The sequence below is a fragment of the Falco punctatus genome, assembly GCF_963210335.1.
Source record: "Falco punctatus genome assembly, chromosome: Z".
Lineage (NCBI taxonomy): Eukaryota > Metazoa > Chordata > Aves > Falconiformes > Falconidae > Falco > Falco punctatus.
Window position 1 is genome coordinate 44,717,512 of NC_137586.1, and position 27,613 is coordinate 44,745,124.

Sequence of the window (27,613 nt, forward strand, 5' to 3'; positions counted from 1 at the left end):
ACATCTGTACTCTGCTGCAGTACATCCAAAATACAACAGCACCACTCTGTGGATTAGTAGTGATTGCTCTGTAAACTCACGTGGTGGCTTTCCAAGCCTCAGATCAACCACTAACAAGAAATGGAAACACATTTTTATATATATTATTAAAGTAGACTAAATGAGTATATCAGTGGTATAAACCTAACACCACTAAAAGTTAATGAACTACCTTACATTTACATCAGTGTAACCGAGACTATAAGTTGGCTTGCTCAGTTCATGTATGTGGCATGCCCTCTCCATTTCACATACTTAATTTCTTTTAGCATCAGTGAGAGGTTACATGTGCTGAATTCACAACAGATGCTTTACACTGCATCAAAATGAGAACTTGACTCTCTGAATCACATCTTTGATTTATACCTGTAGCTTTCATTAATGGTAGCTGCATTAGAATCCATGACAGGCAGTTCAAAGTTCTGGAGAAAATCAGAAATCTTCACCTGAATTCTTTGGGTCTGCAAAACTGGGCTAGAAGAAGCTTTGCTTCCTGCTCTGGCAAGAAATCAGAGATGAGGCCTGGAGGCGAAACAGCAACAACATGAGGAGCTACAAAATCTTCCATGCAAACTGGCTGTCCCCCACGTTGGACACCTCAGCTTGACAGCCAGCTGGCTGGACTCAATTGAGTTGGGATGCAGATGTCAGCCGGTAATCCCATCTGATGGAGCTCAGTGGGATATAAAAACTATTTCCTACTTTCCCATCTCTTGCTACAGCAGCCTCAAGTGCTGAGTCCACCAGAAAAGACTGCAGGACTGTCTGCTGACATGCTGCAGTCTCTTGTGAGTCCCATGGGGCCTTTGGCCTGCAAAAGAGCAGGTGGGTGCCAGTGTTGCAAGGCTGTGCTTTTGCAAGTAAATCTTACCATTTGTGTCATGCACAACTTGAGTTCATACGGCTCAACTAGCCTGGTAATTCAGGTCCAAAATAAGGGTTCTTCTGTGCCTCAAGATTCTGTCTGTTATGCACAGGGTATAGTCGTATACCATCTGAGGTGCACCACTACCTTCCGAGGTCCCAAGATCACAGGCAGAAAAGACAGCAAGGGAAAGCCATTGCAACACTAGATTGTATATGGCATATTAGTTTCTCCCCATAAATAAGAAGGAAATAGGTACAAAACAAAAAGTCCAAAACCATGTTTGATTCTGGCTGCAATCTGGAGGAAAGTGGCCACTTTTTTTCAGCTTGTCTCTGCTTCTCTGACACAAAAACAAAAGTTATACTAGCTTTTGCACCCCATAAGCACCTCTCCTGATGTATCTGCAGGCTAAGGCATTATACCAAAGAGACAAAATGCCTCGCGTTAACTGAGGATATGTACAGAATAACAACAGCTCTCATCAAGGTGAGTGTTTGGTCCAAATTTTGTCCAAGGTATTACACTATTTGCTTTACCCTGCACTTTGAAGTAAAAGTTGCTACAGATTTTTCTAGTCCAGAAAAATTAAAAGTAATAAAGGGCTGGGAGGATAAATATCTGGGGCACGAATGAAACAGCTGAGGAATCCTTTTGCCATCTCCCTGGCCTATTTATTATTTTTCCAAGCATAAATACAAAGCTCACCTTTTTCTCCGAGGAAAACCTGAAGGCAGCATCTTTTACAGGGGCACAGAGCTGACCTCTCCTGGCTCTGAGATGCATCGCTGTACAAAGGCAGCGCATCTCTTTACCAGTGATGCAGTTCGTTACCCGCAGCTCTACCTGCTCATGAGAAGATTTGCATTCAAGCATGAAAAAGCAACACCAGCCACACCACCAGGTGTAAAAAAAGAAGGGCCTCAGGACCGTCACCAAGCCACCCACTCCCTTTAGTCATCCTAACGTGACTTTTATCTCATCGTTCCCACCTGCCCCACCAGCGACGTCCCTATGCAGCTCCACCGGGGTCGCCAAAGCCCCTCCTGAGGCCAGGTGGAACCCCTCACTGCTGCAAGGGAGCGGCTGGGGAGCGACCGGTTTTCTGAGGCCACGCCAAACGCAGTCACCGATTCTCAGATGGCACTGGGTTCAAATTGTGAAGCACCGCTGCCTCGGCGGCGCTTTTCCCGACACACAAGAGGCTCCCCGTCCGTGGCTGCGGCACCACAAGGACGGAGGCGCCGCTCCGAGCGGCGCTCACAGGGGCGGGGGAGCGGGCGCGGCTGCGACGGCCACCACCCTCCGTGACCGCCGCCCCGGCAGCTCCACAGCCCCGCCTCCGCGCGCCCGCCGTGGTGGCGCGCCCGGCGGGGGGGGGCGGGGGGGGCCCGCGCGAGGGCAGCTCCCCCCCCGCGGCTGGCCCGCCGCCATTTTAGCGCCCGCGAGGGGAGCGGCAAAGGCCGCCGCCGTGCGGTAGAGGTGTCCTCACAGGGGGCGAGGAGCCGTCACCGGCCTGGGGGCAGTGCTGGCCGGCTTTTTGTCCCGAGTCGTGTCTTGGCAAGGTAAAATAAATTCATGTTATTTCTTGGAGTGGCGCCTCTCCCGCTGTAATGGTTGTTCTGAAGGCAGCAGCGAGCTTTTCAAGGCAGGTTGCCTGAGGAGGGCAGCACATCGCGCACAAGTGGTGTCATCATCTTTGGCTTTCCCTTCGGTTTTCTCTATTTCTTAATAAAACAGCAAGGGGGGAAGGCACAGGGAGGTACCAGCTTTCTGAACTTCCCCACATAAATCACCCTTCAGGTTATTTTATAGATCCTCTGGACTCCCTCCTGTTTTAAGGATGAAAACATGAAGGAAATTCTATAAATGTAGTTAATTTTCCTCCTCCCGTGAAAAAAACACAGCTCAAACCTGACCAGTTTATGTTTCTGCGGAGTTGTTGTGTTACAGCAATGTGTTGAGTAAGATTTGGGGAGATCTGTGAAGCACAATGAGGGAGAAGACCCTTCCTGCACTCTGAAACGTTTTTTTTGATCGGGCTTCCTCAGGTAGAAAAGCAATTTTTTGTTAACATGGCCAACTATAATTACTCTGAATGCAGTGACAAGTTGTTCTTAGGTATGTAAGAGAGGGTTAAGAAGTCAGTGAAACCCATCTTCTCTTTGTGTAAGATTATTTTTTTTCCCCCTCAGGGAGTTTTAGGCTCTGTGGTCTGTATGGTCTACACACATGACAAAGCCACATGGCCAAGCAAACATCGGCCCAGTGAAAATTCACAGTAAGGTCTTAGACCTCATCTTATTTACAAACAACAAATTATCAGTTCAGAACCTAACACTGATACTGAAGTTTAGCAGTTCTTAGCCATTAGCAAAGCACCTGTTGTGCGACTTAACAAATACTTGCAAATGCAAGGCAGGCCAGGAAACTGTTTCCTGCTAGCGTGCAACTTAAAATGCCTGGGCTAGGAAGGCTAAGCAGGCTGTACAAAGATTAGTTTCAGTGAATGCTCAACCAAGCCATCTTGAAAATTCATCAGTAATTTCCTACTCTTAACCCTGTTCCTTTTTTTTGCCCTACTGTTCAAGTTCCTGTTCAAGTTCCTCCCTTGCTTTCAGTATCATAACCCTGAGTGAGTGTATTTTGTGCAAGTTTCCACACCACTATTTCTTTACAACTGCTAATTAAAGATCCCTCTGAATAAAGCCTTCTGCTTGAATAGTTAGAATGCTCCTCTGAAAAGCCCCTTTTGTGGGTGACCATCTTCTTGTGGACCACAATAAAGACAAGGCACTATAGAAAAAACACTGAGTTTTACTTTGTAGCCATTTCTCTTGTCTCTGTCTCAAAATAAGGGAATGGATTTCATTAGCACTCCTTGATTTCCGAGTGTAACCCTCTGGTGAAGTGAATGGAGCTATCAGGGAGTAAAACTACAGCATACAGTCACACCAGCTTTTAGAAATGAATCAGACTATACAGCGTGGTTTTAAAAGGTCTTAGCTGATCAGGGGTGAGGTGGAACTCGGGTGGCCAGGACTATAATTGTCACCCCCACCCCACTTCCTGAAGTACTAGCATTTCTATTATACATTATTAAGATACAGGCCTAGAGTGATCCTCACACTCGTAAATTGTAAATGAAATACCATTAAGGTTATTTTGCTGCAAAAGATCCCACATTCTAATCCATGTGTTTTGTTGACATGATACTCATTTCCTGATGTCTGTTTCTTGCCCTGCCTATGCTTAAATTTCCCCTGTATGCCTGGACACCTTAGCTTACAAACAACTGCATCAGTAGTGAAGCCACATCCATCAGAGTGCATGTACTGGTATCCATATTAGTGCTGCTGAATTTTCTTTATGAATGAACTGCTCTTGAAAACCATGCTACAGCAGTGTACAGTCAGAGACTATACTAAAAGACTGCCGAAGTCCAAGGTCTACATCTATAGGGCTGTACTTTATGTTTGTGGCAAGAGCATCATAGAATCAAGTTGCCCTGGAAATACCCCTCTTCGATGCGTCACCTGTGGAGCAGCTTTTTTGGAACCCTCCTGAGAACAATTCTCTGCTTTCTGTTGTCATCATTCTTCATGTCTTGCTCACAGAAGCTCATGTGGGTATAGCACAGTGAGTACTACAGCCTTCATTCATCCCAAAGGCAATCATCTCTGTATTCTCTTTGAGTAAATCTCCAGGGATGCATAAGTTCATAATAATTTACATTTGCTCTTGAACAGCATCCCTGTAGGTTATTGGAATTACATGTTATGTTATTTGAGTCATCTTAGCTCTAGCTGAAGGCCACAAAACTCAAGGTTGCTTGATACCAGCTCTTGGCCTTCCTGCGTTGTGTCAGATTTTTCTGTTAAATATATAACTGTAAAAGGACTTTTGGCTACAAGTGAATGATACTTCTCATACTCAGATCTAACAAAGAACAGGAAATGACCTATGCATTTTATTTTCATGTCTTCTTTGCATAAGTAACCTTTTGGACAGGAAAATCCATTTATGTAGAGAATAAACTACTCTGGGGCTTTGTTTTTATTTTCACTGTGAGTACCTGTGCTGCACTGATTTGATTTGAGCATATGACTGCAGGATATTGTTATATCATTAAAGTCAAAGGGTATCCTGGATTAAATTCGGTTTTAGCAGAACCAGACTTTAACGAATGTCATTCTCCAAGTAAGGTGGCAGGAAAATAATGCCATGTTTAAACAGCCAAAAGCAACCAGTGCAACCCTTGAGTTTGCATACTGAATGCCCACTCTGTCCCCACAGATAACAAACAACATCACTGGCAGAAATCAACCTGGATGTTTTTTTTCCCCCACAGAAAATTAACAGGAAAATTACAAGCCTGCTGACAGACAGTCTGAAGAATGAGAATGGTGAAGCGCATCATATTAATTATTCAATATAACTTTTCACCCTGCTCTTCCAGCGGGCACTGTCTTCTACTCTTTTTTGCTCTGCCTGCATCTGTCTCAAGTCCAGACTGTACAACGGTGCAACAGACTCTGCTGAAACCTTTTCCAGCCACCTCTGCTTATTGCATTCACAACTTAATATTCAGTGTACTCATAGTTCAGCGGGTTTTGTGCTGCAAAGGCAAGATGCTGAGAAATGTGGAAAATAGAAGAGTACAACTTGGGGGGGGGGCACGGCAGAGGAGGTGCAAGGTGTGGGGTCACCTGTAGGTCTGCAAAACCTGTAGCAAGGTGCAGCTGGCAAAGCATCACAGAGCCTAATAAAGTAGTCCATTTAAACCTGTACATGTGTCCCAAGAATTTCAGGGGAATAACCAGGGACATGAAGTTTTTTCACACAAGTGTGGGTATATTGGGTTCTTAAACTTCTGTATAATCCAATAAAGAAAATATTCAAAAGCTTTGATAAATCCCCTGCATTAGAAGAAATCCTGCAACCTAGCTGTTTATCTCAAAAAGCTTTTTACAGTGACTGATGCACGTGTTTTGCAAGTGTTTTCCATCAGCATTGAGTTCAGCACAGGCAGATAAGAGATTTGCAGCATGGAGCTGTATTTCTGAAAAATCTTGCATGATCATTTCTCCCCTTGACCAGTTAATATAACTGCCCCAGTCATCTCTCTGTTGCTGTCCCTCCTTGCCTCCTTGCCCTTCTCAGCCATGCACAATGTGGAACAGTGTATGAGCTGACAGCAAACCTAGATGGATGTCTCTTCAGTAGCATTGTTTGAATGAGTTTGTCTGCTAGGGACAGACACTGTAAGTATAGATATTTCCATGCTTTTACTGCACTTTATGCTGCAATTTCATGGCCTGTGATTAAAAATAATTTGCTTTCTTTCTCTCTGTGAAGCCACTCAGCCTTCAGTCCTAGGTTTGCATATTGCAAGAGAAGCTCTGCCTTGAATGTGATTGTTACTTGTGCCAGGAGAGATACCAGTGTGCACTATAATTGTGAAAGTGACAGACTGCTGGGGCTGAACAAAGTCCTACTTCCAAGTTGCTAGTTGTACCAGGTATATTTAAAATTACTACAAGTTGGTTGGGTTTTTTAATCTCAGAGGTTCTAAATCTTTGAATAAAAATAGCAGCCATAAAGTGGTCATATTGATTTCTCAAGTGATACCACACTTTCACAAAGGGATTTCTCAGCCTATTTCCCTGTTTCCAGGCAACCTTGCTGAGCAGAAAGATAAATTAAACATTGTGCTAACAGAATGACATATAACTTTGACAGCTATTTTTAAGAAATGTAAATCTAAATTACTGTGCCCAACAGCTTCATTCAAAATCTGTGATCTCGGCTACTATAATACCTCTAATTTATTTCTTTTCACTTTTGCCTGAGACACACAACCCACAGAAAGCAATCCAGAACTATAATTATTGGCATGGTGATATGGGCAGGCATAGTGCTTGTTAAAAAAATACCTCTGACAGCTCCTTCCCCAAGATGCTGATAATCTGAACTATAAAGACAAATTGATTGTACAAGTATAGACAAGGGAAGCCATGAGTGGATTCAGTCTGGACAGCACAGAAATGCTGAAATTTAGTTCTTTTCCTCTTCTACAGACACTTTGGAGCTCCATGTCTATACAGGTGTGATCAATCATAGGTGGAGACAGGGGAGCAGCTATAAATCCAGCATCTAGATCAAACAGAAGTCCCAGTTCTCTCCAACACAAGAGGAACAAACATCAGTAGGTGGTTTACTACACCCACATGATTTTGTTCCCTGGGGAGCACACTTACTGTTTCCCTCGTGGACCAAACTGTTTCCTTCTGCCTGCTGGCTTCTTCCCCTCATTTTTTTGCTGTGCATACACAGCTTGCCAAATAATCCTCTAATGCCCGTTTGCAACGAGAAAGCCCTTCTGCCTGTTGCCTCATATGGTGTTCCTATTGTTTCAGCTCTCTGCATCTCACTGTATGAAATCCTGTGATTGTTCTTTGTGCTGAACTGGAAATATGAATGCTTAACACATGTTGTAACCATGTCTGTGATTATGAGCTGACATAGGTTGTTGTTAACACCAGTTAGAAGGATGCTTTTACTTCAGACCTGAAGAGCAAAGGTTTGTGGGTAACTGAGTGCAAGCCCAGTCAGCCAGCACCAGTTCCTGACCTGTTTGAGGGGCCAGGCAGGGTGAAACAGGAATCAGGAACCTTAGTTGAGGCTAGGCTTCTCCCAGTGTTGATGCAACTAGAACATTGTCTCAAACAAAAGTATTACCTAGTATAGTACACTATCCTTTATTAAAAACATAATAATGAAACATGATACAGTATTTTATTCTGATGAACACTTGATCCAAAAAGATCATCTAGAATACTAATTATTGTAGCTGAATGTGGGATATTGACACAGGCAGTTCATCAGAGGTCATCAGCACAAAAAACAGTGAGTCTGATTCTGTTCCTTCTGCACTGATGCCAAAATTCCCATGGAGTAAACCCTAGGTGCTTAATTAGCACCTGATAAAATTGTGTATCTTCTCTATGCTGATTTGCATAACTTCTGAATCTAGCTAAGAAGCGGTAAGATAATTACTGAATGCAAATGACCTAGGAAGGGTGCTGCTTGGGAGCAGATGTCAGTGAAGATAAACTTCACAAATCTCTGCTGATTGTTCCTGATAGTGTCGTGATATATTTTCTCCCTGGTTTTGGTTTGTTGTGGTAAAATCACAGGGCTTTTCAGTATTTCAATATTTTACCTTTACCTCACATGTGTTAGCAGAAATCTGCCCTTGGCATATTGAGTACTAGTTGTGCCCTATTACATGAATCACACTTTGGTAGACATTAGCTGCAGGGCCTCCATACTGAATAATACTTCAGGGACTAAGATAACCTTGTTTCTAAATCGTTGTCTGCTCTAATCAGTGACACTGGGTGATAGGAGGGTGTACAGGTCTCCTTTTCACTTCCTTGTGATGCAACATTCACAGCTGCAGGTCCTGACACTTCAGGTGGGTGCCTCATTTGCTAATGTGCAAGGATACTCCAGTCACTAAAGTCCCTCAGCTGGTGGTAGTTGAAGCTGCTTCTGGGATCCCATCACTGCTAACATGTTTTAGCTGAGAATCTGACTTACACTTTTTTTTCCACCTCTTTTTTGTATGAATAGCCTGTTCATAGTATCAAAGTGTGGCAGTATCTTGATCTTTTTCTTCTCTTTCCCTCCACCTTGTGAAACTGATGTAATGTAATTGCTTCCAGGTAACACAATGAATGAACGTCTAATATGACCATCATTAAAAGCAACATGCTCTTCATTATTCCAGGAGGGAAACACAGAGCTAGCTGTTAGCCCTGGAGAATTTAAACCACTTAAAATAAGGGTCAATTTGGTGACTATGGAAACTGTAATTATTCTACCCTCTAAGAAAAGGGATGTACCAGGCTGTTGAGTTGGCTGGATGACTGCATACTTGACTACATGACTTACCATGCTTCAGTAATAAAAGCAGAACAGAAGTGTAAGCCATATGTGGGGGGCTGTACTTTGAAACAGTCTCTTCAAAGGACTGGTTATCTAAGACAAGCGCAGAATATTTTTGGTGCTATTTAATAGTGCTGTTCATATAACGACAAGAACATAAATTCAGGAATGAGCACTCTTGCTTAAGTGGTAAGGAAGGATGAGTATCTGATGTCCGTGAGTTATCTGGATGTGTGGCACAGAAATGGCTCTCGATAATCATAGCAGAATATAGGAAGTCCTTCATAAAAAACCATGCTTTCCATGTGAGCATGGAAATATGGGGTAACATTTATGCCTCACATTAAGTCAAAATCTGTGGTGATCATGTTCTTTCCCAGGTTAAAGTAGAAACTGTGGATCTATTGATTGCTTTTAATACTGGGGAAAAGATTTGTCCTGGTTTTGGCTTGGATAGGGTTAATTTTCTTCTCAGTAACTGGTACAATGCTGTGTTTTGGATTTAGTATGAGAATAATGTTGATAGCACACTGATGTTCTTAGCTGTTGCTAAGTAGTGATTCCTTTAAATTGAGGACTTTTCAGTTTCTGAAGTCCTGCCAGCAAGAGGGCTGGAGGGGCACAAGAAATTGGGAGGGGACACAGCCAGGACAGCTGACCCGAACTAGCCAAAGGAATATTCTATACTATATGACGTCATGCTGAGTATATAAACTGGGGGGAGCTGGCCAGGGCTGAAGGGCTGACTGATTGCTGCTCAGGGACTGGCTGGGCATCAGTCAATGGGTGGTGAGCTACCGTATTGCACATCACTTGGCTTTTTTCCCTTTTGGATTTTATCCTTCTGTCCCTCTCTCTCCTTTTCATTACAATTGTTATTATGATTACTAGTGTTATATTTTTGTAATTATTAAATTGTTGTTATCTCAACCCATGAATTTTACCTTTTTCCTGATTCTCCTCCCAGTACCACTGGGCCACCTGTGTGGTACTTAGCTGCCAGCTGGGGTTAAACCAAGGTTTTACATTTTTATGTGAAAATATAGAAGCATTCCAAAACATTTTAAGTGCATACTGGTTCTGTTTCAGTAGTATTTTCATTTTCAAAACATAAACGTAACATTCAAAGAGCTGGCAGTGCAAAAATGGGCTTTGCTACCTAATGCTAGTGCTCCCACAGACAAGAAAACATGGTCTGCAACATGCAAAACACAGCCAGAAGACATTAATGCAGAGATTGCAAAGGCAAGAGAGGCCTTTCCAGTCTGTGAAAATTCCTTTTCATGCATTTGGTATTAAGTCATAAAGGCAGGTAAGTAGAACCCAGGCCTCATCTCACCTCTAAGTTTTGATTTTAGCATATGCAGCCTCACTTTAGATATCTATGAGGTCAATACACAATGAAATACCTAAACAATGCTCTCAGCTTTCCAAGGCACAGGTCATTAATGCCAGTGTAAGATATTAATCTCTCTCAAATATGAGTCTAAATGTGTGGGAAGGTCAGCAGCCCAGTGGTACCCAGGGCAGATGTGATCCAGGTAGACTGAGCGCCGGATGTCTTCTGTCCCACAGGCTTCTTCATTTTGGAAAAGTAGAGATACCTTATTGAAATTATGCTTCATCTGCTGTAAAGATACTTGAGGTGGGTCTGCTTCAAATAACCATTTTGATGCATGTAGGAAAGCTGTTTTGCTCTTCCACTATGCTGTCTCTATCAGGAATAAAATGGCCGGTGGGTGGCAGAGCAGCTCGTCGCAGGGCAGGAATCAAGCAGCACTGCTGAAGAACAAGCAGCTCAGGCAGAGGCAGAAAGTCCTACGTGAAACATGATTCTTAAATGCATGGATGTGTTTGGGAATCAGAGGAAATGGTGCTTTGCATTTGCAACAAGCATCCGGGTTGTTTCATCGTTATTCTGAATTGGCTGCCTTATTTTTAAATATATTTTTTTAAGCATAACTCATGATTTTAAAATAATTTGTTCCTTCCATGTCTTACCTGTTTAATAAGACAAAAAAATAGGCATGATAGTAGGTTTCCTGAGAATCTAAGGCAGAAAAATACTATGAGATACTGTTTAGGCTATATCTTCCAAAGAGCTGTTGTATACAGCATAGCGTGAAGCCCTCTCACTGGGAGACTGTGAACCATTCTTGGTTTTGTGTGCTGAGCAGAGCAGATTGAAGGTTTTCACGTTTTCTGTCACTGGAGCATTAGATATTAACTTAAGCACTGATTTCCTAGAAATAAATTCAATTTTTGTGTTAAACACTGAAGATAATAGGTTTTAGGCACTCTCATCTATATACCTGCAGAAAAAATATTTTTAGTGGAAATCCACAGTTTCTCATTGGTACAAAAAAACCTTCAAACCTTAGAATATAAGAATTTCATATCTTTACCACGGGCAGCTGATTTTCTGCATCTCCCAATTTCTATCGAAACTATTAGCTTGAGTCATAGCCTCTGTCTTTTTCTTCTTTTGCTTAAAGACTTCTCAGTTGTTATTCCTACTCTTCTTTATCCTAAAATGTATGGTACCTGACAGGGTGCTTTAGTAGCAGAGAGGAACTTCAGTAGAAAGACTGAAGTGGATGCATGCGGCAGTCTACAATGCTTTTTAAAGGAGTGAGAAAAAGCACTTGTATCTCCACAAAAAACAATCATGTAACTGAGAAGTCTATTCTGTTTTGAAGGGAAATCACTAACTAAGGAAGGAACAAAGTTATGTTTCTTCAGGGTAGAGCTCTGACATTGTTCTTTAGACTTCAAAAGTGCCTTCACAAGATGTTTCTGTGCAAAAATGCCTGTGAAGTACAGTACCTTTACCTTACACTAGCCCTGTAGACAATTGCAGTACACAGGCTGCAGCTCTCAAAGCAGGACTGCCCAGGTGCAAGTGGAAAATGCTACAGAAATTCCATTTGTCAACATAAGTCATCAATGAAAACATGTCTTAGTAAAACAGTTCCAGTAACACTAAGTGACTTTTACCCACAGTTCATTTCTCAAGATTGTTTCAGAAGGCATTAAACAAGGGTACTGGTTTTTTCTTTTCCAGCGCTGGAACATGTAAATTTCCAGTAATCCGTGCACTGAGAAATCCACTTACAGAGATCATTAGGAGCAAAATACACAAGTGTTCTTGGAAAGCATACAAGTATTTGTGCTATATATGCAGGTCAAACTGTAATAGGAATTCCTAGTTTCACTGAAGTTCTTGTAAGGAATCATCATGAAACTTGCTAACAGATTTTCCTGTTTGTTATAAACAAAATTTCTACATCAGGAAGGAACCAGCAAAATAGTAAGAAAAAATATTATAAACCCCCCAGAGATTATAAGAAACTATATTATATGATATTACTAATCTGAAAACAGACACTGGATCATATGACCTTGCCAGCTGCCTACACTAGAGATGCAATGACTCAACTTAGTGATCACTCTGAGGTTAGAGTCACTACGGGAGAGCCTGTACAGAATAGCGCATATCGAATGACCAAAAAAGGGTAGTTTAGAAAACATAATTTGATGTTCTTGCTTGGGCAGAAGTCTCATTGTCACTCTGACTAATAAATCAAATACACTAAGGCATGGCTGACTCATTTCCAGCAGAAGTATGCAGTCTTAGAGATCTGCAGCAAAGTTTATATTTTGAAACCAAGAATTCCTGAGTTTGTGTAGCTACAGCTGAAGACAACTAACTAACAGAGTAACCTGGATCTTACTTGCCGGAATTGCCATGCTTTTTACTTTAAAGAAGTTGCAATTAATGAAGCAAGACTTTGACCTTTGATGTTCTGCTTACATTAAAGATTCCTTAAAGTCCTATGAGGAGAGAAGCACAATTTATTGATTAAAAACCTATGAGGTCCAATTTGCAGTTCAGCTACAGAATTTTATGCCACACACACTGTAACAGCACAATTAGCTTACCTTACAATGAAGCCCATAAAGACTATAACATGAAGCCAGAGAAAATGACAATGCTATCTAAAAATATGCATTTATTGAGGAATGCAGGCCCATTGAAAAGGCTGACATAATAGAAATGTGCCCCTCCAGTAATCTTGTGGCTTAAAAATTATTTGCATATCATCAGCTGCCATTGCCAATGGCAAAGATATGTTGCCATGACATTTCAGTTGTCCTTTCTTTATTCTCTTACTGCCTTTTGGCCACTTAAGAAGCCTTCAATACAAAATTAAGCAAAAACAAGCTTTCGCCCCTACAATACCCCACTGCACTTTGTAAAGATTGCACAGATATTCTTGACTAACCCATACAAGCAAAGTTCAGAAGCAAGTAATTACTTGTATCATTTGCTGTTCAAGAATATGTAGAATCTGAGCAGGATATTTTAATTCCTAGCTGAGGACTTTGGTTTCCAATTTGCAGATTTGCAGTTGTATATCCAGTTTGTCAAGGCTAGAGATGCTCATACAATAAATTTTCACATTAAATATCACAAATTTAAGAAATTTTGCATGTAAAGCACCAAATGAGTGTGCTATGACTTGCTTTAAGTTTAGATTATGAAGGTTAAGATACAAACCCCAGCATTCCTGTTTGCATTTCATTATCTTTCTAAGATGGCAAGCATTTTAAACTATATTTTGAAAGCTGAAAAAAAGGGCTGTATCTCCAATAAATGGCAATTACTAGCAGTGTTTCTAAAAGGGGGGAAATATCAGCTATAAATAAGCTGAAACACTCTTCACCTTCAACTGTAACCCTTATCACCAGCACATACAACTCTTCTTTTAACCTTCCCTGTTCTCTGTCATGTGAAGTGAATAGAATAAACAAAAGTGCCTTTATATTATGTTTCAGGAAATTTGCAGTAAGGTTGCCCAAGGCTATTGGCTAGCCAGCCTGGAATGTTAAAAACAAATCACCGTGTGACACACAGAACATATTCAATAGCTTTTGTCAGCTGTGGAACAGGCTGTGACTAAAGTGTACTACAGAGATCCTGTTGAAGGACTGGCAGAAGCTTTTCCTTGGAGTTGGGCAGTAGGATTAAAAGAGGGACAATGCTGGGAGGGCAGTTTGCCATTTTGGTAGCTGTTTCAAACCTGAGCTGGGTTTTACTTTGTCAAACCAAGCAATGTTTACATTTATAGTAGTACATAAAATTAGCCAGGGACCATTCTCTGGCCTTGAGGACAACAGGCATGGCTTGGCTTAAATCCTTACAGCTAAACCCTTTTATCCTCTGGAGTAGTTTATCTGTACAGCCCCTTGAAAACAGTTAATGTCCTGCAGTTATTACAAGGCATGCCAAGGTACTGATTTGGAGAGGGCCAGCTGGTGGCAGCCCAAACTGTGCTCTGGATCTTATGCCAACGTCCAGACACATACGCCCCAGCCTTGTTCTGTGTACTAAATTTGGAGTAATCTTTTTGACCCAGATCCCACTCTATAAGTGAGTATAGTATACAGAGTGAATGCAGTATATATAGTGAATATATAGTTCTTTTTTTTTATCCATATGTTTTTTAATGACTTTTGAAGCATAAGCTAAAAAACTAAGCCTAAGGAGCAACACCTACTAATCTTTCCATTTGTAACCTTTATAGTCAGATTGAATGTCATAAAACTGGCAACAAGAGCTTTTTGAAATATTTCCCCAGGGTAGGAGCTATTTGGCTTTGAAGAGCAGAAGTGGGTAATTTTGCCTATTAAAAAACCTCAAGGCAATCTTGCACAATTTTGATGTATTAAACCAGAATCTTGTGGACCATATACAAGCTTTCAGATGGGGGTATGGGTTCCTGTGTAATAAATTCCCACCCTCTGATAATGCACGTTTCCCTCATCACATTTTGCAGATCTTTAGTAATAGTCCCTCTATCGTCAAGGTTAAAATAGTCTTATACTCTTTAGAGGGAGAAAAGCTCAGCACCCCCCTCTCTCCATCCCCTCCTCAGGAAGCTGTGGGGAGCAATGAGGTCACCCCTCAGCCTCCTTCTCTCCAAGCCAGACAAACCCAGAGTCCCCAGCCGCTCCTCACAGGACATGTCTTCCAGCCCTTCCACCGGCTCCGTTGCCCTCCTCTGGACACATTCCAGGACCTTAACATCCTTCTTAAACTGTGGGGCCCAGAACTGCACCCTGTGCTCGAGGTGAGGCCGCACCAAGGCCAAGTACAGCGGGACAATCCCCGCTTCTGACCGGCTGGTCATGCTGTGTTTGATGCCCCCCAGGACGCGGTTTGCCCTCCTGCCGGCCAGGGCACGCTGCTGACCCACACTGAGCCTGTGTCAGCCAGCACCCCCAGATCCCTCCCTGCAGTGCTGAGCTCCAGCACTCCTCTCCCAGTTCATACTTGTGCCTGGTGTTACTCCATCCCAAGTGCAGAATTTGGCTTTTGGACTTGTTAAATTTCATCTCACTGATGATTGCCCAGTGCTCCAATCTATCTAGATCCCTCTGCAAGGCCTCTTGTCCCTCAAGGGAGTCAACAGCACCTCCCAGTATGGTTTCACCAGCAAACATGTTAATGCTGCATTCAACTCCTGCATCCAGGTCATTGATACATATATTGAACAGAACTGGCCACAGAATTGTGCCCTGAGGAACACCGCTGGCGACCAGTCACCAACCAGATGTAGCCCCATTCATCACAATCCTCTGAGCTCTGCCCTGCAGCCAGTTCTTCACCCTATGCACTATGTACCTCCTCATCTCACAGCTGGAGAACTTGTCCAGAAGGATGCTGTGGGGGACAGTATCAACAGCCTTACTAAAATCCAGAAAAACTACATCCACCAATTATGATCAAACACTTATAATCAAACCATCTAGAGGGTTATAACAGAACATGTGACTACACTGCACTGACTTTCAAACATATTTTTCTTAATTGGCAAAACAAAGAAACCATCATGAATTCATCACCTATAATGTTTTGTTAGGTTTTTTTCTGATGTGCTGGGAGGAGGGTCTTTATTTTCCCAAGGTACTTCATTTTGATGTTTTTTTTTTTTTTCCTCAAGGAGCTATTTAATATGTGAATGTCCTTTCTTGTTTTTTGTCTGTATTACTAACCAAAAAGATGCTCTCAGCCAATCTAAACACTCACAGAAAGATTTTTGTTGCTGTTGGTGCTAAGAGGAGAGATGGTGCTTACCTGTATGATTCAAGAATGGAGAGGAGTTGATCTGATCTCAGGCATTAACTAAGACACTGAAAACCACTGAAACACAGGCCTCTATAACACATCTCTGTAAGAAATAAAAGACATGACATAATAGAAATGGCTTTTCAGCATTAGTGGTGGACTTCCTTCATCAACACTGTTCTCCATGCTTCCTTTGCATTTCTGATCAAGCTGTCAGAAACCAGCAGGCTTCTTTTATATTTTCCCTTGAGAATAAGATTCCTGTTCTCCTATGTACTCTTCACTTGCAAAATAAATTCCATGACTGAAAGTAGGAGATGATTAACCTACTGATGAAAGAAGGGCTTAAAAGCATAAATAGCAGCTTTTGTTGTGTCACTCTGACCAACATACTAGAAGCTTCTGACAATATACATTTCAATAACATACCATAGCACCTGGTATATTCCATTATATTTAAAAGAGCCATCATTTTCTACAGTGAAGCAGGCAGATGAAGATTTCTTTCAGAAAGGAAGTTCGAGGCATTTTGCAATGCCTTTGCCATCTGCTCCAGAGTCCCATTGCGAGGTTTATGCTAAATAGGCCCAGTAAAAACCCTCAGAAAAAGAACCCATGATCAAGCTCAGTGTTTATACAGAAGATAATGGCAACACTGTATCAGTGGTCCAAGAAACTATGCATGAAGTTAAAATAAGGAATTCCTTAATTTTGGTCTGTTGCTGATCTGTTTTCCTTCTTTGCTAGGACTGAGCTAACAGAAGCTCATGAATGTTTGGAGTATTGCTCTTAATTTCTCCCCAGCTTTCTCTTTTTAGCCTAAGTTCTGCTGGTATTTGGGTCCTCTGTCATGAGATATGTCGCATGCCTGGAAACAAATTGCTACATGAGACCACTGGACTAGCACTTTCTAGCAGGGCCCATGTGAGCATAGCTCCTGGAAGGTTTTACATGGCTGCAAGGCAGAGTGTGTTGCAGTCCTTTGTTACCCTGGGTAGCCAGGCTGCCCTATTGATGGTCTACTGCATTTGGCAGCATCTGCAGAACAGGAAAGAGGATGTGACCCTGCAAGTGCCAGCGTGACTGGGCAAGGCAGCAAATACTTCTATCCATCTGCAGCTTTCAAGAAATTACCTGGTATTCATGTGAGGTACACAGAACATTGTAAATCAAAAAAGGCAAGGTCCTGGAAATGGAAACAACATGTCTGATGGGTCCAGCTTCAGAAGTACAGAATATGGAACAGGAAATACAGGAAATGGAGAAAGAGGAGCATGCATGGTGTTGGAGTCATGGTTTAGAGCAAGGCAGGAAAGTGTGGGTAAGAGTATGGGGTGTGACACCAAAGCTCTGGTTTGGGAAGATGCAGCTGTGAGGTTCAGGCTATTGTTTGGAAAAAAGAAAAAAGAATTGTGCTGAAGAAGGGAAACTGCCATTGAAGCCATAAGAGAGAAACAGGAGTGTGTGTAGGCCAGATAGTTTCTCCTTTCTGAGGCCCTTGATCCCTACTGTGCATATGTGGTAATAAAGCCTCACTCACACCCCCTGTCTGAAAGGCAACAAAGACCAAAAGATAAAATCTATCTATTAGCTAAGTGGGACCACACATCCAGTGTTGTAACACCTTTGTGTTGTATCTAAACTGATAAAAAAGTCTTGCTTATTAAAGTTATCCACATAAAAAGCCTACATGACTGTCGCGACAGAGGGAAGACACAGTCACTCAATATGAGTGATCAGCAGACTTCATTTATTGTGCCTTACAGTCATCTTTTATGCCTTGTTATAATTAGCTCATACATATTACAAAAGTTAAGCTCATTATTGGTTAGTTGCCTAAAACCCAAGCCCACCCCTAGTTTCTCTTCTGGAGTTACCTGTTCCCACCTGCAACATTCTTTTCCCACTGCAATCTTCCTGTTACTGTGTAACAAGAACAGCCAAGGATAGTGTGTTTTTGCTTTACTTCAGATAAGCTGAGAGTGATGTGCATTTTTGTCCAGCCAGCTGGACTATGTCTATGTGACCTTTTTCAGCTAGCCAGTTATCCACACATGACTGCAAGGGTATAAAATCTCGAGTCAGTACTTAACAGAGCTCCCTCTCAGCCAGCCTGAGATTCCCTGTCATTGTCACACTGCACTTTCCCTCTGAGCAGGTGGTATGTCTATTTACTTTCTTTCACTTGTAGGTTACTATAATGTTCTAATCAACCCTGTAGACTATTTTTTAACTTTTCTGTGTGTTGCTTATTATACTGCTATCAAGTGTGAACAACATATGATCACTGCCTCCATTATATTAATAGGGATAGTGGTTTGCTTGTAAGGCATTGATTTATGGTGTTTATTAAAGCAGTCATATTAATCACACTGTGAGTCCTGGTGTGTGTTTGCATTACCTGGACCCATAACCAGTAAAGTGGATTCCCTGCTCTGAGTAGCAGGCAGGAAGTCTGTCAGGTTGCAATAGCAGCACATATAGCTAAGGCTGATAGATAAGTGTTTGATTTTTTTTTCACAAATATCTGTGCAAGTTAAATGTCTTAGCAGCAAGGCTTGCTTGTCAGCAGGACTGTAGCCCTTGAAAGAAAGGATTTTGCTGCCATGAAGTTTTGTCTAACCTTTCTCTCATTGTGGTAGCCAGTGACCCAAATCAGGAGGAGAGCACTCCAGCATGAAGCCCTGTAAAATCACTGCTATTTTATGAGAAGTAGTCTATGAAATGCAAAAATAGAACAGTGACAGTACACATAGAAAGTGAATCCCTGTCCTTTAATCTGTCTGGATATAACTTCATGCTGAAACTATATGTTCAGCAGAAAAAGCAATTTGTAAAGCAGAAGCACATGTGATGAAAGCAAATTATTTGCATAGCTTTCATCTCTCTGCAACATCAGACCTTTCTTGCACTTATATCACCTTACTCTTCTGAATTACTTTCTGTCCAGCAGGGTTTTTCCAGGGCAGATCTGCCATGATAACATTTTGTATTGATGTGTACAAAGAATTTAGGTGATAATATCTGTTGAAGGCAAAGCACACACAGTGCTGGGTTTTTTCCATTTGCCTTTTTAGTTTGTTTTTAGTTTTTAGCAATGAATAAAATGCTGAGGGGAAGTATGAAACTGGTAGGTCTTTAAGGGAGAAATCCCTAACCCGCTGAACATTGTAGTCCTTGCATCTATCTAGTAAACAATGAACTACAACATGAGTGATAGCTTGTGGTTGCAATTATATGTAGAAGAAAACCTTTTTATTTAATAAAATTGTAGAATATTATGCAGAAACACCCAGGTAAAATACAGGAGGCTGTAACTCCATAAATATTTTTTTTTAAGCAGTCAGGCCAAAACACCTAGCCAAGAGACCAGCAAATGTATGCCTGAGCCAAGTGGTCACTCTGAAGGTGGAAAAGTTAAAACTGGGCCAGAATGCCAAGTTAAATGGTGATAAGGCACAGCTGTAGTCACTGTTGTCATGGTTTCTGCTCAATTCTCAGGGCAAGCACTCACAAGGCTTTCACACTTCCAGACATGCTGTCAGAATGGTCAGGGAACTGCTACAACTCTTGGGACACTGCCAGTCAGAAGCTTCTGCCCCCTTGGTTTCTGCACTATGTCTCCCATCTTATGAATGACACACTCCCACAAGGCCTGCTGCTGGTGTTGATATCATTAAGACAGAATAACCTGCATCCTTGGAAGTGCCATGTGATGGTTGACAATGTGGTTTGCCTTCTGTCATTGTTCTGTGTGGATTTTCTGTGCTTTACAAAGTAGAGCTAAATGGTTCCTACAGCAGTTTGCAGTAATCCATGCCAGTGTACAACAGTCTCTAAAGGAAGGACAGGATTAAAAAACAAGAGCTGACCACAGCCAGTTTTCCAGGATAAAAAGAGCCCAGGGTTTAATTACTAATATAAGACTTAACCCCTGCCTTGTGACCTGCGTGAGTGGGGACAGAGCCCAGTGAGGGTTCCCTGTACTAGCAGAGATCCACACAGGGACATCCACCCAGCCAAGCACTTTTAACAGGTTGGAGAAGCTCATTACAAAAGCTGGCTTGTGTGCCAGTGTTTCCAGCATGGCACATGGGAAGCTAGACAGCCAGCCAGGTTTGTAGGCAGTCTGCTCAGGTGTCTCTGCACTGCCCTTCCCACGGTTCAGGGAGACAGGAGCGGGTTTTGGCTCCTCTGTGGAGCTCTCCTGCTCCCTGACACATGCACAAACCTCTTTGCTGGGCTGAGTTATACGTTAGTCTACTTGTACTTTTGGCTTTCTGGCCTTCCAGAGAAAAGGCTGGAAGGTCGGATGTGTTGCAAAGTTACTTAGTCCCTTTGAGTTTTTAAGAGAAGACTATTCCTACCTGTTGTTTTTTTCCTGGAGTCAACAGTCTGGCAATATTAAAAAAGTGAATACACTTCTCTTCCCACATCTTACCAAGGTCTGACTTCAAAATACAACCTTGCTACAGGCAGATGCCTTCCAGAATGCAAGCTGCAAGCAAACACAAGTTACAGCAGTGGGAATCAGACCAATTTTTAGAGCCAGGGTTCCTAAACTTTGATTCATGTGGGACTGCTTCCTGAATAATATGCAGAGTGGACTCCACATAACAGAATTAATTTGTAGCACAGCTCCTTTTATTTAGTGGTATACTTCAATGAAAATATTCATTAGCAAGCCACATGTAAATACTTCTTTGGATGCAAGTGAAAGGCTGAGAAGTTTATGAGGAGAGTTCAGGTGGGTAGGCAGAGAGAGTTTACCCAGTCCAATCCCTAATGTCTAGAAACAGATGGGAGGAAACTGCAGGGTGTCTTGCATGGCTATTTCTAAAGCATGACAGGAAACAGGAGATCCTTTTCTCTTACAGTATTAGCATGTAAGGTTGAGTAGATTCATAGCTAGGGAACTTTTTTTTTTTTAAATTAAATCACAAATTACTCACCTATTATTTTCCAGGGTTTTTTTGTGGGTTTGTGTTTTTTGTTTTTTTTTTTTTTGTTTGTTTGTTTGTTTTGGTTTTTTGGTCAATATAAGCCACTAGCATCCAAAGGAACCAACATAAATGTCCCCAGCATCTTGGGTGACAAAACAGATAGTCCATTATAAAATGAGATCCAGGAATTAAATGTTTCTCTACATTTTTATTACCACAAATACTTTTCCCAATATGGTGGTTACAATGGTCACCATCTCCTCTTCTAAAGACAAGGAAAATAAGTAAAAGAATACATTACTTTGTATCATCTGATAACTCTGCAGGCTGCAGACAATGGCTGAGGAAGCAGGACATGGGACAGCGATGAATACCACAAGAATTCTTGGAAGAGAAGGATGGCAATGTCAGAAGTGCTGGTCATGTCCTGTGCAGTCACATGCCACATTTGTCAGCACATATTGCTGGACCACTGGTGTCTGCACAGCTGCTGACATACTTCTCTTCTTGATTTGCACAGAGAACAAAATCAGCTCTTGAAATTCTGTGAGAATAAGAAAAATGTCTCTGTCTGCATGAATTGTCTATCTTAACCTGAGCCCTTTGATTATGGAACAGGATATTATTTCCAGGAGGAAGAAAATAAAATATCTTGCCAATTTTAAAACTGAGTATCTGTGATAATAATGGAATACAAACAGCTCCAAGTGATCCCTAATGTGCTATTACATCTTTTAAAAACAACTATGTAGGAAATTCATCATCATTTTAATTGAGGGAGACTATTTTTCCTGACAGCATCTGCACTATACATACTTACAGATCAAAAAATACCCATGTTCTAGTGTTAGAAGATTCTACCAGCTTCAGTTTTCATGTCATTATATTGCCTAAAAAAAAAAAAAAAACAAACCTTCTCAAATATTTCACTTTTTGCTATCAAACTGTGCTGAAAAATCTCAGTGAACAATATTTGAACCTGTGTAAAATGCCACTAGTAATAGGGTTTTTTTTAAAAAAACTAATTTTTGCTTCCCTGTAGAGGTTTATGTGCCACTAATCTCAAAAAATAGAAATAAGTAAGTATGCCTACATACCAGCTTAGGTACAGTACTATTCTGTTTCTAACATGACAATTAGAATACCAGAATTAAAGCATTTACTTCATTTGATAGTATTGGCTACCAATGTAAAGTGCACAACATAGAAAACAGAAGCATCGTTTGGCTGTGTAACTCATTCTTACTGAAATATCCTTCTAACAAGAAGATTGATAAATAACTCAGAAGATAATATCAATTGTTTAAATGTAAATTAACTCAGTCTCAGTCTCTTAGTTTTAGAAGCAAGTATGACACAATTAATTGAATATTCACGCTTCAAAGCAAGGACTTATGAAGAGAGTTGAAGAAATGCATGTCAATGAACATTAATGGAATTCAAAGCATTTTCTCTGGTAGAAACTGATAATCCTACCACCTTTAATGGCAGGGTTGTATACAGAGATAGAAATGTGCAGCTGGTATCTTATAACAACAACCAAACTGGAAAATGGGGTATCAGACAACCTCCATCTGCAGGAAAGGGGTCTTCTCTTCAAAGCACAAAACTACCCAGTATCTTTCTAGTAACCATGCTTTCGAAGGGAAGCCTTTAAGGCTGATGGTTGCATAGACTCTTTGGACTCCAAAAGAGAATGTGTGGAGGGTTGATACTCAACTTTATTGTCTTCCCTCTAACAAACAGTGACCATAAGACAGGTAGAGACCAAAGGACTGAAGGGCTTATTCTCTCCATTCATCACACTGGTGAAAGGCAGCAAGAAATGCTTACTGGGATCAGGCAGAAGGAGGCAGGGTAAGTAGAAAATACATTGTTGCCTAAACTCTGGAATTAACTACATGTTAAACAAGCATGTGCACAAAGTTTAGGTCAAGCCGACCCACCCTCTCAAGTTGCCAAATAACCAAACCTCTCAAGCCATCAGACCTGATGAATGAAAGGACTTCTAACCAAGGGAGCCAACCCTGGGAAACAAAGAAGAGGTACCAAGAACACTGTTCTTTAAATTATGCAGAAAGAAGCCTCTGAGTGAGAAAGTTCTGGGTACAAGAGGAAACAAGCTAATTCTGTGGGTATTGCAACCCACAGAAAATTAGTTGAAAGTAGGGCAAAGGTAGTTGTGGTAATGGGAGATCACAACCTCTAACTCAAATAGCACACACACACACACCAGAAAAAAAAAAAAAATCAAGAGGGCAAACCCCCACTTTGGGATCATGCGTAGTTGGTTAGAAACTTCAGTAGTGCTATCTGAGGATGTGTGCTATTTGTGTTAGAAGCAAGACACTTGTAACCAATCCTGTGTGTGAACGAAAATTAATATGTAATGTACTATGAATATGCAAGTCCTTTGCTGTATATAATGCGTACCCTGGAGTACACCATTGGTGTGCATGTTAGGAGGAAAGATCCCCTGTGCACCCAGCACTGCAATAAACCACTGTCAGCTTTCTAAACTGTCATTTGGTTTGAAGAGTTTTCCTAGTTACAATTTTCCATAACAGTAGGTCTAGATAGAAATAACCTTTGCTTGGTTTAAGGAGTACATTAAAACATGGGATGAGAAGTATTGCAGGCCAACTATTTTTTTACACCCTTCTCACTTTTTAATGCATGGAGGTCAGACCACCATTTTTATAAAAGCAAATGCTCCATCTCCAGTGAGCTCTAATTCAGGCAAAATCTCAGAATCTTACTACTAAAAGGATTTTCTGAATTCAAACAGTATAAAATAAATCTGTACTTATACAAGAGTTTTCTAGTTTTACATTAGGCTTATTAATTAAATACTCTATTTACCAAATGTGGGAATTATAGGGCAATAATCCACCACTTAGTAGAGATCAACCTGCCTTTGTCCTTATGTTTCCTTTCTATTCATTTGCTCTGATTTCCACTCAGGAAAAAGTGCTAAAACTTTCTTATTTCAGGTACCCATTTTCTTCAAATTCAGTTTTTACATAATTAAATACATAGACATACAGTATTTGAAAGCCTAGTTACTTGTAAATAACACTCAATGTCTGTAGGAAGATCCCAGATAAGCACATAATAACCTATAATTACTGTCTAGATTATTGATCTACTAAATAGTCATTCTATGCTGACAGTAGGCAGACTATTGTATCAATTTACTTTAAATATGTAAGAATATGACTGAAATCATACTTGAATCCTGTTTCATTGTGAACTGTTTTTGTCACATTTTCCAACCCGTGTTTTAGATTTTGGAAATAAATATTCAGCATGAAATTATAGCGTGAAAGACCCACACAAAAGTTGCCACTTCATCATAGTCCAACCACTTCTTTCTAACCTTTCCATCAATGGTACTGTATGAAATATTTTAGACTGACATTTATTTTTGGTGTATTTCTTGTACTTTGAGAACAGCAGGACACCATTAACATGTACACTTTCATAATCCTACACAGCAAACCAGGGAATAAAATAACAGCTCTGAATCTCCAAGATAAATTCTCGCTAAAGAAAGTCAGAGACTTGTCCTAGACAGTTCATCGATGTACTTTGCTATTCAGCTATCCTTTTTCTGCCTGTTAAGTCTACAGTGGAATCCATAGTTACCTTGCACTGCAGAGATCATTTGCTAAGAAAGCTAACACTTTCTGGGACCTGCTCAGGTAGTCAACCTTAAACCAACTGTCAAGTTTGGACTTGTGAATGAAGATTTTCTCTCTTCTCATTGGTAGGACATTCGAGGAAGGAGAGTGTAGAGGAGGTGTAGAGGAATTATAGAGGAATGAAGGCAGGTTAATTAACATTGATAATATACAGCTGAGGGCTGGCTTCAGGGCTGATGGGTTGCCTGATGTGGATAATGTGCAGCTGTGGCTGGTTCCTGCTAAATAGTTAAATAGCTCTAAGGACCGTATGAAGAGGAGCTTTAGACGAAGGGAGACCTAGAAGAAGTAGAGGGAGGGGAGAGAAAGAGTGTGCATGCATGTGTGCCATGGGTGTAGGTGAGGCAAGAAACAGGGTGGACTGGCCTGAAGAGGATGAAGAAACAGCACAGACAGTAGATGAACTTTTGAAACCTGGTGGGGGATTGGTGGCTGTGCTGGGACAAGGCGTGGGAACTACTTATTGAAGTTAACCTGGTATGGGATGGTAAAAGTCTTGTTGCAGCTGGCTAGTTTTGATAGCACTGTGATAGGAAAGCGTTAGTTACACTGATGTTCTCTGCTTCTTGGGCACTTTTGGAGTAACAAATGCCTCCTACCATGCAACTGATTGGATGTGCAAGGAAGCAGGCTTGCTGTTTGAGACATTGACTCCCATTCCTTCTCTCCAGGGATGCTCAAGAGTGTCTGTTTGCAAGAAGCACAAAGGCCAGACTATTCACAGGAGGCCTCACTGGCCTAGCAGTGCAGCTCTGTTGGTCAAGGTTAACTGTAGATGATCAAATGTATAATAATTTCAAAGAAAAAGTCTTGTTCCACTTTCATTTGTGCCCTGAGCCACCAAACTAGAATTCAGAGTTCTTTCAGAAATAAGGAACGTTTTTTCATAAAAAATATGCCTTAATATGTCAGAAGAAAACATTAATTGAGCAGTTTATTTCTGCCTGCCCATATAAAACACCTGCACATGGTGCTATGCCTTATGTTCTTTCAGACTTGTACAAGCACAGTGGGGTTTTTTTCTTAGCAAAGGAAGCACAAATTCAATACTAGGTTTTAAGCTGTGACAACTTTTGAAACATACTGTAAATTCCAACAACAAAAAAGATCATGCTCCTTCCTCCTGCAAACCTGAGTTCAGATCTTTCCCTAGGCTACAAGCAAACATGAACACAGGGCTCTGATCCTGTTTTTCCTCTTCTGCGTAAATCACAGAGCTGTTGCAAACCAGTATGACTTGCAACTTCTATTAAAGGGACCGAATGCCAGAAAAGAAAAGCAGTTTGTAAAGGGCAGGATGCAGCTATAGTGAAATGCCCTGAGAAAGGGAAAGTAAATGAACAAGAAGGGTGGAGGTATAGAGGGAGGGCTGTAGAAAGTAATTGCTTGTTCTGTGCCTTCCGCAGCAAATATTTAGTCCTTTTCCCCAGTGAGTAATCAATTTCACATAGGTTGTATGTTTAAATCCTTCAGATAACATTCAAACCTGAACAATCTGTGCTGGCAGTAAATACTGCTTTGTATTACAGAAATTATAATTTCCTTTCAAATTCCACCTGGTAGCATTTAACTACTGCAGACGTGAAGTTATGTGACTTTCTGCATCTGAACACTAAAACAAACTTGTTAGTAATCTGCCTGAGAGCATCAGTGTTTTGCCTTGGTGTCCTGGGCAAACTATAAGATTAGGACTTACGTCTGGCCATCCAGAAGGTATGCATGCATCAAACAGATTGTGCGCTTCTTTATAAATGACTGTAGCATTTAAGAAAGATAAGGGAAAAAAGCTGCTAGGTTCTGCATTGTACAATTTATTTGACTCTTGTTTTCATGTTCTTGAAAGATCTAAACTTTGAGAATATACATGTAACCATTAGGCCCAATACTCAAACCTTTTCAGGGTCCCATCTTCCAGCTGATTTCTCTTATGCACCTGAAATATGTTGGAATGGGAATCTGGAACACACAGGAGCAGAATACTTCTGATGAAGAATAACTGGTATTTAGTAAGGAGTAAATAGTATTTGATGGGATGTTTAGAGGGAAGAAATAGTGCCACAATGAGCAATTTTAGCTATCTGCCCACGACCAAAACCTTCTCAGAATCTTATGCTCATCAGTGAAGAACAGTCTGAGTTCATGTGAATGGCTCTTCTTAATTCTTACCCACCAAGGTGGATTAAAGAAATGTTTCACTCTTGTGTAACATGTTTCCTCATAAGTGATCACTGGTGTTGCCACAGGGATGGTATACAATGGTGAATGAGAGTAAAAGAGATCTTAAGGTTCAGAAAGTAAAATCTCGTAGTAACACACCATGAACAAGTTTGAAAACCATGCTGTGCCTTTCTTTCCCCATAGCCACCACTTGTCTCTCTTTTCTATAAAAATGCAAAGCAACTGCAGCATTGCATCTTGTGTCAATAGCTATACAGTAAAGAGAGAATATGCTAAATATTTTCTTTAAAGGCTTTTATTCTGAACCAAGTCAATGAATCTGATGGTGTAACACTAGGACTGACTCAGAAGCAACAGATGGGAACAGGATGACCCAGTTTCTGGGTATTTCTTCTTTTCATTCAGTATCTTCATATTGCACAATCTCATCAAGACACATCTGGGTTATAGTTTCTTAGAAGTCAAACCAACTACTTGTGCTGCTTTTGGCTGGGGTAGTTACTTTTCTTCACAGTAGCTAGTATAAGGCTATGTTTTGGCTTTGTGCTAGGAATGGTGTTGTAATTCAGAGATGTTTTTGTTATCACTGAGCAGTGCTTACAGAGCCAGGGCCTTTTCTGCTCCTCACCCCTCCCCACCAGTGGGCAGGCGGGGGGGGGGGGGGGGGGGGGGCGGGGGGGGGGGCGTGGCGCAAGCAGCTGGGAGGGGACACAGCTGAGACAGCTGGGCCCAACTGACCAAAGGGATATTCCATACTATATGACGTCATGTTCAGCCTATAAAGCTGGGGGAAGAATAA

General features: G+C 41.3%; 1 long non-coding RNA gene across 4 annotated transcripts in view; it reads right to left on the reverse strand.

Moving 5' to 3' along the window:
- The window catches only part of LOC308057083, a 97,842-nt gene extending 70,365 nt beyond the window's left edge, over nucleotides 1-27,477 (reverse strand). For 3 of the 4 annotated variants that reach the window (XR_013925113.1, XR_013925114.1, XR_013925115.1), the window contains exon 1: nucleotides 406-27,477. This is a non-coding gene — a long non-coding RNA (uncharacterized lncRNA). The remainder of the gene's footprint in view (nucleotides 1-405) is intronic. The other variant, XR_013925112.1, reaches the window with a different exon arrangement.
- Between the last annotated feature and the right edge of the window lie 136 nt (nucleotides 27,478-27,613).